Genomic DNA, 10,842 nt, shown 5'->3' with positions numbered 1-10,842 from the left:
AATAAAGCACAGAAGGAGAGAGGGATGGAAAGAGAGAGGGAGGAAGAAGACAAGAGGTATAAAAACAAAAGTATCAAAGGAAAAATAAAGAACAGTTGGGAAATAAAATTAAACATCCTAATTGTGAGGGGAACTGGATTGGGCCACAACAGCATAAAAATAACTTGCATCATGTTCATAGCCCTATATTTTAGGTTACAAGTTCTAGGGCTATTAAAGAAAGTCTGCCTAATCAAGAAACATGGGGCTACCAGAACATCTAAAGGCTGTTACAAAACTTTCTGGTTATGTTCTTTCATTCCTGTGTATAGTAAAATGGACCTTACATTGCCAGGATAGATTGTCTCATTCAAAATTCAATTTAATCTACTTTACAGAAAGACCTCCATGATCTCCATGTCTATTCACATGTCAATCTTTCTAAATTCTTCCTTTTGTTAGATCAATTTCATTTATTTATTTGAATTAGATTTCTTAACTGAAAACCTTTGCATCCATTTCAATTTCTTCCTAAAATGTATTAACACCAAGTTTATTACAACTATTTAGTATTCACAAATATAAAATATGATTAGTGATTCACTTTGCTATTTAGAGATTCATTAAAATGCAGCAATTCAAAAGAAAATTTTCCAAAGCTATCTCATTTTAACAATCCAGTCATTTCTCCCATTATGCCATAGAGTAGAGAAAAATTGCAATTAACTTTAAAAGAAAATAATAATGGAAGAGGGTTTAAGATTGTTATATTTTGGTTTTGGCTAATCAAAAAGTACTATGTCTTAGCTTCATCCTCTTTAAATGTATCTACGTTCACATTCTTAGTATCTTTAAAAAGAGTCCCATGATGACTGATTACAAACATTATATCTGATTTTGTGCTAGAAAATTGAAACAGCATGAAATCATGGCTAAGCAGGAGCTTTATGTCTGGCTGTAGCACGTAGTTTCATGATTACTGAGGTATAGCGGTCTTTGAAACTATGAAACTCTAAGGAGTCTATCATAAAAGTAGCAATTTTTGATTCATGAGTGTTTAAAATTAAAGTTTAGTAATTCATTGTGGATGCATTTTATAGGCTTTAAGGAAGATTTCTGCTTTTATCACTTTCTACGTTATTTTTTTTTTTACAATCTGTCCTTTATATTGAAAAAAAAACCAGGATTTCAGATTAGTAATGTGATTTCTGCAATATTTTGTGAACAAATTGGAAAAAAAAATATTTGAATTATGAAGTAATGGCTTATTGATTTTTATTATTCAGACACACATTATTTTTCTTTTTGAAACACTTTATTTTTTAATGAAATGAAGATTGGTTCTTTGTACAATATATTTTGAGAATTTTATTCATGAGTATTATACTTGCATTATTTCTAATCATCTAAATCCCCAACCAAATCCCCCAATGTTCCCCCAAAACCCTCACAATAGCTATCTAATTATTTTTACACACACACACACACACACACACACACATATTCAGAGGGATTTGATAAACTTTCTTTGTGCTAGTACCTGAAGAAAACTGATTCTTCTTCCTCCCACACACAGCATCCATTGATTGCCTGTGTCTCTTAGTTTTGACATGGGACCCCATAAATATTTCCCCATCCAAAATGGAATATCAACTAGCTTTGTCATTATGCAGATCTTAGACTACTGTACAACGGAGATTTCACTAGTGTAGCTTCCCTATTACCTCGGGAAAGCATTAAAGCACAGCAGATGTCTTACCCCTCTGTGTGGGAGCCAGCCAGCGACCCAGCAAAGATAAGAGAGGAAGTAGGAGAGACCCGACCTGACTTGTTTTGAAAGCCTTCAGACTGGCTGACGGATACTTCCGCACTGCTGAGGAGTGCATAATCAGTGCGTGATCATCCTTAAGATCTATGAAGTGCTGCCTTCCTGCTCCATTGACCTTTAAGTTGATTGGACACCCTCAGGGGGGAGGGGATTTCCAGATGCCTTTATAAGCTCTGTGACTTGCAATAAAGGAGTTCCTGTTTGACAAGACTTCCTGTCGCGTCTGATTGTCCTAGGCATGGAGGGCTGGCAGAATACATGGACAGTGCACTCACCTTTCCCTGACCTTACCCATGGCAGGTTTCCCCAGATCAGTCTGCAGGACAGAGATGAGCTCCTCAGGAGACCCCCGCACCTCTGACTCTTATATTCTTTCTGCCCCATCATCTGAGATATTTCCTGAGCCTTAGGTATTGAGGTTGAATTGTAGATGTATCACTTAGGGCTGGGCACTTCTCAGACCCTTATAATCTGTGTTTGTGGAACTTTGTAACAGTCTCCATCTGTTCCAAGAAGAAACTACTCGGATGAGTGATGAGTGATAAACTTGTCTGTGGTTATAAGGATTCGTTTTTAGTATATATTAAGAAATTATTTTGGTCTAGGAAACAGAGTAGCAGGCTCTTCTCTAGAGGGTCTATGAACTCTCCAACCATGTATATCTGGCTATGTTTACTGTACCATGCCTGGAGTCCCTCTTACTGAAATTGCCTTGAGAACAATTAGACAGCTGTTGATTACTTCTAACATAAAAGTGCCAAAAGGGAAAATTTGATGGACCAGTATATGTGGGTTTTGGGTGTTTTAGCAGACTAATGCCACTGATTCATTTTCTCCTTTGGCAGCTTTCTAGGACCTCTGGGACTATGAGAGCTATTACTCTTGGGGAGGCTTCCTGGTCAGTCCCACCTCAATTTCGCCAATTCCTGTCTGATACATGTTTTTTCCTCAGCAATAGGCTCTTGCCTTCAAGTTCTCATAGGTAATCCAGGGCTCTAGCCATAGCCTGTACCATTGGGAGGTAAGTAGGACCACTCCAACCCACAATTTGAAGAAAGTTTTCCCTTGCCTGGCACTGCTATTTTTGTGATATAGCCTCCAACTATACAACTTTACACACATACATATTATATGTGCATTTTTTCAGTAGACTTATGAATTAATGCATTTCCCTTTGGTTTTTCAAACCACCTAAGTATTGGTTAGCTCTCTCTCTTTCCTCTGTCCTCATGTATAGGTCAACCTTATTCCTCCCAAGTTAAATTAACCCCCATTTAATCAATCCTTCCCCTCCTTAATAAAATCTGTGTCCCATTATCTCCCCCTTTAGAGCGCCATCTCCCTTTGCTCCCCATGGTTACTTTCTATTTTCTTGGCTCCTGAGGTTGCTTCAGAATATATATCTAGGAATTTACTACCAGGATCAACAATTGAGAGAAAACATGGGTTGTTTGTTTTTCGAAGTCTAAGTTAACTCAGTTTCTAGTTCTATCTACTTAACTGTAACTTTCATTATTTCATTTTTATTTACAGCTGAATAGAACTCCATTGTGCAAATGTACCACATTTTCCTTTGGTTATATGCCAAGACATTGTACTGGGTCATATGGTAAGACGTAGTTCTAGTTTTAAGTCTTAAAAGAATTTTCCACACTGATTTGCACGGTGGCTATGCCAGTTTGCAACCCTTCCGGCAGTGAACAAGGGACTGTTTTCCCCATATCCTCCTTAGTAATTTTTGTCAGTTGCTCCCTTGACCTTATTCAATCTAACAGGGATAAGATGAAATCTTAATGCAGTTCTAATTTGCATTTCTGTAATTGCTAAGGCAGTTGAACAATTTTTAAGGTATTTTTTTTAGAACTCTGTTCAGATTCATAGTCCTTGGTTTAATTAAGTAGTATATTTTCTTTATTCTTTGTTTTTTGAGTTCTTTGTATATTCTAAAAATTAACATTGTATCAGATGTATATTTGGCAAAGATTCCCACTCTGCTTCCTCTACAAATGATTGATTGTTTCCTTTTCTATACTGAAGCTTTTAAGTTTAATGAGGTCCCATTTGTCAGTTGTTGGCCTTACTTTCTGAGCTAATGGAGTCCGATTTAGGAAGTCCTTTCATTCACGTTTATCTTGTAGGGCACTGCAATGTTTTCTTCTAAAGGTTTCTGTTTTAGGTTTCACATTGAGGTCTTTGATCAATGTGGAGTGCAGGGTGATAGATACAGGTCTAAATGCATTTTTTTTTTTTTTTGGTCTTTTTGGACAGGGTCTCCCTGTAGCCCCAGCGGTCCTGGAACTCACTATGTAGACCAGGCTGGCCTTGAACTCACAGAGATCTGCCTGCCTCTGCCTCCCAAGTGCTAGGATTAAAGGCATGCACCACCAGGCCTGGCTTCTAATGCATTTTTATCTTCCATGTACAGTTACGGTTTCCTCAGCATCACTTTCTAAGATGCCATTTTTCCCCCAGAATCTGTTTTGGGCTTCTTTAGCAAATGTCAGATGGCTCTATCTGAGTGTGTACATATTTGGAACATCTATTTTTTCCCATGGATCTACATGTATGTATTGTTTGAGTACCATGCTGTTTTTGTTAATACAGTTCATTAATATATTTGGAAGTCTTTTATGTTAATACCCCAAGCATTGTTCTTTTAGCTCAGGATTGATTTCACCTTCTGGTGTTTTTTGTGCTTTCATATGTGTTTTAGCGCTTTTTAGTTCTCTTCCTATGAAGAATATAATAGACATTTTGATGGAGAAAAGACTTTTAAAGTATTACCTTATAATGTTCTGAATTACTTTGATATCTCTTGTAATATTTCCCCTTTTCTCTCTTATTTGTTTTTTCTGCTTTTTGGTTAGCTGGAATAAAGGCCCGTGAATCTTTTTACGTTTTCAGAGAACCAGCTCTTACATTCATTGATTCTTTATATTGTTTTCTTTGTTTCTATTTCATTGATTTTTGCTTTAATTTTTAGTAACTCCTTCCCTGCTGGGTTTGGATTACGTTTTTTCTTTTTTATTCAGGTTTTGAGATGTATCATTAGTGTTACTAAGTCATGTTTTGTGTTTTTTCTAGTTTTGTGACACTTTGAACTATTAATTTACCTCTTAGAACTGTTTTAGTGAATCCCAGCAGTTTTGTTGTGTTGTGATTTCAATTCCATTTTATTTTAGGAATATTTTTATTTCTTTCTTGATTTCTTCTTTGATAAATTTATCATTCAGTACTGGATTTGTTTTCTCCATGAGGTCATAATTTATTAGATCTTCTTTTGAAGCTGATTATAAGATTTACTGCATTGTATTTCAATATAATACATGGAATTCTTTCAAATTTTGTATCGCTTGATTTCTGTTTTGTGCCCCAGAATGTGGTTTGTTTTAGAGAAAGTTCCATGGGCTGTGCATTCTTTGGTGCTTGTGTGGACTATTATGTAAATTTCTGTTAGATCCATTTAATGTAGAATATCATTTAATTCATATGTTTCTCTGTTTATTCTTGGTCTAGGTGATCTTGTGGAGAAATTGGGTAATAAAGTTACCTAGTATTACCACGTTGGGGTTAAGCCTGTGACTTGAAATCTAGTAGGATTCTTTTTATGAAATCGGATGCATCAGATTTGGTGTATATCTGTTAGTATTACAATGACTTTTAATTTTTTGCTTGAAGCCATCTTTTTAATTTTATTTATGTTTATATATTATTTGGTTCTTAAATTTTAATGTTCAATGAGCTTCTGTAGTCTCATACAATAGTTCTCAGTCAAACCCGGAGACTGCCCCCCGATGTTCCCTCACCACACCCCATGTACTCTGCTATACATGGTAAGTATTATGCAGTCACATATTTGCCCCCATATGCCCTCTAATGGAAATTCATTCACTGGAGTCCAGTCACTCCATTCATATTTGTGTGCAAGTCATACTCAATTACTATTTCAAGGTCAACTGAGTCTAATTTATGTCCCCATATACTTTTCAGAGTGAGTATTTTCCTTGAAGTCTGCTCAACTTCCCTGGCATTACATCCTTTTATAAAACTGTCTTTCTCTCTCTTCCAGAAGCTAAGGTTGAGGCTCATCCATTCTAGGATTTTGTCTGATTTGAGCTTGCATAGGTCTTGTGAATGCTGTCATAATTGCAGCAAATTTAAATGTGTAATTTCTGGCTACCCAGAAAACACTGTTTCCTTGTCCTCATTCACCACCTCTGGCCCTTAAAATCTTTCTGACCCCTCTTTTGCAATGATCCCTGAAGTCTTGAGAGGAGAGGCTGTTGTATAGGTGTCCATTTAGAGCTAAGCATTTCATAGTTTCTTAATCTCTGCATGTTGACCAACTGCATATCTATATGAATCACAATCTGCTACAAGAAGCAGCTTTTCTGGTGAGAGTTGAAAGATGCAGTATTATGCATATAACAATAAGACATTAGTAGTCAATTTAATACTATGTTCATTTGCTTGAGTAATAGGAGTAGGTTCTCAACTATGACCTGTGCCCTTCCTAGTCATAGGTTCCTAGGCCTGATAACTGTGCCAGTAAATGATTGATCATTAAGTCAGCCTTAAATCCAATCAGAAAATGGCTGGTTACTCCTGTAAGAGTCCTGCCGCTAATGTACCAGTGGTCATATCTTGTCAGGTCTGTTGTTATCATGGCTTGTAGGATTCATACCTGGAAAAGGTTGATGATTACTTTTCTCTTCCAGTTGCATGCACAGCACCTTGAATCACTATGGAAGCTAGTCAAAGAAGATGAAACATTGATGTCAGCACCAACTTGATTTTCCTTGCTTTTTCTTCAACTCAATGTATGTGGCATCTTCAGTAATACTCTTTATTATTCCATTCTGGTGGGTCACTACGTGCAATCACAACCTGGTATTGTTTGAGAGTCTCTGGGATCCCCCTGATCAAAAACTTCAAAAAAAGGAAGTCCACACATGGTACTGGACTTTTCATTTGGTAACCTTTAGTGTCTTAAAGAGACACTAGAAGAGAAGATACAAGCAGAAGGCAATTGCAATCAGGGAAACAGAAGAGAGCTACAATCACGGAAAGAAAAAAGACTAGAATCTATCATCACTGGAAATAAAAGTATTCACATGAAATCATTACACACACACACACACACACACACACACACACACACACACAACTTGAAACAGTTCTATGGATTTCTTATGCTTTTGCTCATCTTTTAAGATAAAGTATCATAAGAATTTGCTGTAGATATCATTCTAAGGACTATTTTTAGCACACAGCCAGGAGGACAATCATAGTGCAGCCTTGTCTCTACCTCTAGTGCAGAGATCAGTTCTTCCTGAGTGAAGTAATAAAGTTAATGTCTCACTCTAGAGCAAAATGCGGGTGGACTGGCTGGCAGCTTTTTCATATCATGAGATTTTCCTCAAGTCAGGTTCCCTCAATTGTGACATGATTTACTAAGTTGGAACTATCCAATGTTATCCACCTCTAAATCACTCCAGAGGGGCTATTGAACATGAGGAATTGACAGAAACATTTGCAGAAATATGAATCTCATGAAGTGTATTCTTCCACCTCTTCTGACAATATTTTCCAATTCTACTCATTTTCCTGAAATTTTCATGATATTACTTTTAGCATCTGAGTAAAATTCCATTGTGTATGTATACCACATTTTCATTGTCCATTCCTCTATTGATAGATCTCTGGGCTGTTTCTATTTTCTTGCTATTGTGAATGGTACAGGAATAAATACAGATGTGTAAATATCTCTGTGGTTGGATAGAGAATAGAGGACTTTGAGTACATACACAATGTGATATAGCTGAGTCACACAGTAATTCTATTTGGTTTTTTGTTTCTTTGTTATTATTATTATTTTATTTTACTTTCTGAGGAGCTTCTATATTGATTTCCATAATGGTTGTACTACTTTACACTTCCACCAGCAGTGGCTTAAAGTTCCTCTTTCCCCATTTCCTCTTTAGCATTTGCTGCTATTTATTTTCTTGATCATAGCCACAATGTTTTGTGTGAGATGAGCTTTCAAAGTGGTTTTAATTTACATTTCTTTGATAGTTACCAATGTTGAGCATTTAGAAACTATTTATTGGACATTGGCGTTCCTTGTTTTCAGAACTGTCTGTTCATTTTACTAGGTCATTTATTGATTGGCATTTCTCTCTCTCTCTCTCTCTCTCTCTCTCTCTCTCTCTCTTTCTGTGTGTGTGTGTGTGTGTGTGTGTGTGTGTGTGTGTCTATGAGCGTGTGCTTTTGGTCTTTAGTTTTTACAGTGTTTCTGTATTCCAGATATCAAACCCATGTGGAAGGTATGCCTTGTAAAGATTGATCTCTTCTGTAGCTGTGTGTTCAATCTACTGATACCTGCACTTGCTGCTGTGCAGAATGTTTTGAATTACAGATAGTCTCATTTGTTGACTCAGGACTCTTCCCTGTCATGGTTCCTATCATGAACCTACTTTGTGTGATAACTGGCATGTTGTATGTACATACTTATTTTCTGGAAAAATGATTTGTTCTGGCCCCATCAGAAGTTTGGAAGTTATAATAAAATTACTGCTGGGAGTAGTATTGCCTACTACATTGATTCCTTCCTCCCACCATTCATACAACAACTGAGGCAAGAATTCTCCAAAACCTCCGTTTTGAGAAAACTAAGAAGTTTATTGGGGTGGAGGTTTCCTTGAAGAAGAATGTGTGTCTCCCCCGAAATTATGGCTATGCTGGAAATTCCACACTCAAACATAGATCCTGTGACTTCCCGACAGCCACACAAAATGGCAAGAGATGTGTCTCGTGGAGTTCTAGGTAATGTATCCTTAACCCCTGCCCCTTGTGCTGCTAGAGTCTACTGATTGGGTGGGAGGGGTAACTGACTCTGCCCCGACTCCTTTGGATGAGTGAAGAGCATGGGAACGAGGTGTGACTATAGCTTGTCCACATAATGATCAGAGGACACTTCCAGAAAACAGAAGTAAAAGGCCAAAACTATTAGAGGAAAAAATTTGAGCAAACACATGGGTATAATATACATATTTAAATATTTAAATGTTGGGTTACACATAAACGTTCAAAAATATGCAAGTGGAAATGATCTCCTACTCTAGAAAGTAATAAATTCATTTGTGATTATGTGTATGAGTGTTTGCTTACATGTAAAAGCACCTGTGTTGTGCAATGCCTGCGGAGGCCAGAAGGGGATGTCAAACCCCCTGAAGCTGGAGTTATCTATCATGACAGTACTGGAAACCAAAGCTGGGTACTCCATAAGAACAGTCAATAGTCTTACCCACTGAGCAATCTCTCCAGTCCCCTGATCTTCTACTTTCTATGCAATACACAAGAAAGTAACATTCCAAGTGTGATGACTACATTTGGTTGTCACCTTGATACACTGGGGAAGATAGAATCTCACTGGAAGAATTTCCATCATCAGATTACACTGCGGGCATGTCTCTAGTGCCAGCATTGTTTTCCTTGTTTGATGTGGGAGGGCCCACAAGTCTAGGTAGCTCCATCCCTAGGCAGGTGAGCCTGGATTGTGTACAAGATCGTTGAACATGTGTCAGAGAGAAAGCAAGAGAGCTAACCATCAGCGTCCCCCATTGTTTCTGCTCCCGTTTCCTGCTGTGACTTCCTTCCTTACCATCCCTTGATGATGGACTGTAACCAGTAAGATGAAATAAATCCTTTCCTCTCAAAGTTGTTTTGGTCACAGTGTTTCTCACACTGATTCAAAAGTAAACTAGAACCCCTAACTGGGAATGTCTTCTATATTCCACAGGAAAATGAGAAGGGGCTTTCCTTTTCAATGTCATAAAAGTATTTTTTCTTGAAGAGTGATTGATTATGCAACTCCATAAATGAAATAAATCCCTTCCCATAAAATTGAGAATACCTTCCTTTTTAGCTTTAGGTTTGGACCTATTGGTGTTAGAGAAAATAATTGAGTCCTAACAAGGTGATGAAAAATTTTAAATCGTGTTCACTGTAATTCTGATAGATTACTGGCCTTCAGAAAAGATGTGTGTGATGCCTAAGTAGAAATTCTGAACAGTTTTGGGCTGGAGAGATGGCTCAGGGTTTAAGAACACTTGAATGTGCTTGCAAAAGACCTGGGTTCAAATCCCAGCATCCAGCAAATGGCAGCTAACAACTGTCCGTAACTCCAGTTCTAGGGGATCCGACAGTCTCTTCTGTCCTCTGCAGGCATTGCATGACATGGGTACACTTACCTACATGCAGGCAATACATACACATAAAATAAAAATAATAAATAAAATTTTAAAAAAATTAAAAAAAGGAAATTCTGAACAGTTTTATATGTCTGGTTACATTTTATTAATGTAACTCTTGGCTATTAATTTAGGTAATGTTGTCTTAATAACTTTTATTAGAAATCAAGATCATTCCTGGTATTAACGAAGTAAAAAAATGATAACCCCCCCAAAATATACAAAAAAGAAATTTTAAGAAAGAATGTTTTGAAACAGTTCAGAAAACACAGTAAATAAAAATTATTTACTGGGGTCTAGTCAGCCTACGAGAGTCACATCTTTAAGACGATCAGCTCTTCTTCACCAGGCAGTAATCAGTTCCCCAACAGTTCTTTGGCTAAGATTGGGGCCTGCTCCCCATTTCCACAGTTCTGTGCTGGGTGGGCTTTTCTCTGCTTGAGTTTGCATGTGTGTGCTGACACCATTGCTTTAAATTCATATGAGAAGGGTCCCAGGAGGATTCTATTTCCATATGGTCATGCACCTCTTCCCTTGGCTCTTTCCACTTCCTCTTCTGCAAAGGTCCCTGAAACCCGAATTCACTTCCCTCTGTTGCCTAAAGGAGTTTTGGTTACAAGAGTTGAGAGACACATTAGTACTCTCATTACCCCTTGTTCCACTATGTTCTATGACTCTTAGGTTTAGGCCCTAACCTAAATGACATAATGCATGAAATCCATTGGGGGTTGGGTCTATGGGAGGGTGCCAATGGGGAAGAGGGTATAAGTGATTAAGATGTTG

Source organism: Nannospalax galili, unplaced genomic scaffold (genome assembly GCF_000622305.1).
Source record: "Nannospalax galili isolate Female #2095 unplaced genomic scaffold, S.galili_v1.0 scaffold33, whole genome shotgun sequence".
NCBI classification, from domain to species: domain Eukaryota; kingdom Metazoa; phylum Chordata; class Mammalia; order Rodentia; family Spalacidae; genus Nannospalax; species Nannospalax galili.
Note: the sequence above shows the minus strand (reverse complement) of the source record.